At 46.4% G+C, this 2,973-nt stretch overlaps 1 pseudogene; it reads right to left on the reverse strand.

Moving 5' to 3' along the window:
- Positions 1 to 545: 545 nt before the first annotated feature.
- LOC143507317 (heat shock 70 kDa protein-like) lies at positions 546 to 2,680 on the reverse strand (annotated as a pseudogene).
- Positions 2,681 to 2,973: the final 293 nt, after the last annotated feature.

A 2,973-nucleotide genomic window follows, 5' to 3' on the forward strand; every position in this document is an offset into this window, starting at 1 on the left:
TATGCAGCTTAAAGACAGCCATTGGCTAAAAGCAGCTGTAAAGAAGTGCAGTTTTGAAATGTAATGAACAAACTAAATCGCTTTTTGTAGCATTAGGAAGAATCCTTGGAGGAGCAGAACTCCAAAGCAACCCTTCCTCCTTGGGACATGCTGCATAGCAGCATTAATAAAGCAACCAGTCAGAACAGATCATAACCTGGAAACATTTGTGCGGTTTTCTTTCTCTGACAGTTCTAGTATTTGGGAAGGCCCTTAAAGAGCAGAACTGTGCAGAGTAGCTAATCATGAAAGCACCAATTGGCCAGCAGGTGTGGTGTAAAGGCTCGAGAATCTTACCAAGGAGAAATCAGCCTTTCACCTCATAACCCTGAGAAGGGTTTTGTTTCCTTACTTTTACATCTTATATGTTCATGATTATAAGATAAATTACATTATGGACTGCCAATAACACAAAGGTAAGATGTTTTGTTCATAAAAGTTTATTAACAATAAATATAAAAATATCCATCCATCCATCCATCCAATAAATATAAAAATATTTTAGATCAATATTTACAACATACAGTAGGTGTAATTTCCTTTTTGTGCAAAGTTTCATTAGTAAAACAGTTAAAATCTCACATGTTGACAGTACATTAACATTTTCAACCTTGTAGTACATTGAACAATGGCAAATAAAGTTATTTTGATCCATATGAATGAATCATCCGCATGCCATGAAGGAGCAACACTTTTCCAGATGGTAAACTAATTCTAAAAGAGCAATTTGAGTCCACATAAGAAGTCCATTTCTCTAATCGACCTCTTCAATCGTGGGCCCCCTGGGCACTGGCCCCTGAGGCAGCACGGGCCTGGGCTCCACAGCCTCCAGCTGGCATGCCTCCCTGGTAGAGTTTGGTGATGATGGGGTTACACACCTTCTCCAGCTCCTTCAGCTGATGCTCATACTCCTCTTTTTCAGCCAGCTGGTTGTTCTCCAGCCACGAGATGGCCTGGTTGCACCTCTCCACGAGTTTCTTCTGGTCATCCTCACTGATCTTGCCTTTCATCTTCTCATCCTCTACACTGCTCTTCATGTTAAAGGCGTAGGACTCAAGGGCATTCTTAGCAGCAATCTTCTCTCTCTGGAGGTCGTCCCTCTGCTTTATACTTGTCTGCTTCCTGCACCATCCTCTCAATCTCCTCCTTGCTCAGCCTGCCCTTATCATTGGTGATGGTGATTTTATTCGCTTTGCCAGTGCTTTTGTCCACCGCAGACACATTCAGAATCCCATTGGCGTCAATGTCAAAAGTCACCTCAATCTGAGGAACTCCTCGAGGTGCAGGTGGGATGCCCGACAGCTCAAACTTCCCCAGCAGGTTGTTGTCTTTTGTCATGGCTCTCTCACCTTCAAACACTTGGATCAGAACGCCGGGCTGGTTGTCTGCGTATGTGCTGAAGGGTCTGGGTCTGCTTGGTTGGGATGGTGGGTGTTGCGTTTGATGAGTGCGGTCATGACTCCACCTGCTGTCTCAATGCCCAGGGACAGCGGGGCCACATCCAACAGCAACAGATCCTGGACATTTCCAGACGTGTCGCCCATTAAGATGGCAGCCTGAACAGCTGCACCGTAAGCCACTGCCTCATCTGGATTGATGCTCTTGTTCAGCTCTCTGCCATTGAAGAAATCCTGCAGAAGCTTCTGGATCTTGGGGATTCTCGTTGAACCTCCGACCAAGACAACGTCATGGATCTGGGACTTGTCCATTTTGGCATCTCTCAGGGCTTTCTCCACAGGCTCCAGTGTTCCCCTGAACAGGTCAGAGCACAGCTCCTCAAAGCGTGCTCTGGTAATAGAAGTGTAAAAGTCAGTGCCCTCGTACAGGGAGTCGATCTCAATGCTGGCCTGAGAGCTGGAGGACAGGGTTCTCTTGGCTCTCTCACAGGCTGTGCGCAGCCTCCTCAGTGCACGCTTGTTCTGGCTCATGTCCTTCTTGTGCTTCCTCTTAAACTCTTCCACAAAGTGGTTGACCAGGCGGTTGTCAAAGTCCTCCCCACCCAGGTGAGTGTCTCCTGCTGTGGCTTTCACCTCAAAGATGCCATCTTCAATAGTCAGGATGGACACATCGAACGTACCTCCTCCCAGGTCAAAGATCAGAACATTGCGCTCTCCTCGCTTGCCTTTGTCGAGGCCGTAGGCGATGGCTGCGGCTGTGGGCTCGTTGATGATCCTTAGGACGTTCAGCCCAGCGATCACACCGGCGTCTTTGGTGGCCTGCCTCTGAGAGTCGTTGAAGTAGGCAGGTACAGTAATAACGGCATCGGTTACCTTCTGACCCAGATAAGCCTCAGCAATTTCCTTCATTTTCACCAGTACCATGGAGGAGATCTCTTCAGGGTAAAAGGACTTCTTCTCTCCTTTGTACTCGACCTGAACCTTTGGCTTGCCTCCATCACTGATGACTTGGAAGGACCAGTGCTTCATGTCAGACTGCACGACCGGATCGTCGAACTTCCGGCCAATCAGCCTCTTGGCGTCAAACACCGTGTTGTTGGGGTTCATGGCCACTTGATTCTTTGCAGCATCTCCAATGAGCCTCTCTGTGTCTGTGAAGGCCACGTAGCTGGGTGTGGTCCTGTTGCCCTGGTCATTAGCAATGATCTCCACTTTTCCATGCTGAAACACCCCCACACAGGAGTAAGTGGTGCCCAGGTCAATCCCAATAGCAGCTCCTTTAGCAGATTGGCATCTTGACTGTTTGTGGTCACTATCTACAATTACACATATGAAAACAATGGCATCAATTAAGACAAATGCATTGAAACTAGTTATAAAACATTAACAGTAAGTACTGTTTTAGAATCTACTTTCATTCACTAGGTATTTAACATCAGCAGGCTATTGCTTACTGCTATTTTAAAAGTGGTGTAGCACATAACATAGAAGTAAATAAAGTTATAACACATTAACAGTAAGTACTGTTTTAGAATTT

The sequence above is a fragment of the Brachyhypopomus gauderio genome, unplaced genomic scaffold (assembly GCF_052324685.1).
Source record: "Brachyhypopomus gauderio isolate BG-103 unplaced genomic scaffold, BGAUD_0.2 sc664, whole genome shotgun sequence".
Lineage (NCBI taxonomy): Eukaryota > Metazoa > Chordata > Actinopteri > Gymnotiformes > Hypopomidae > Brachyhypopomus > Brachyhypopomus gauderio.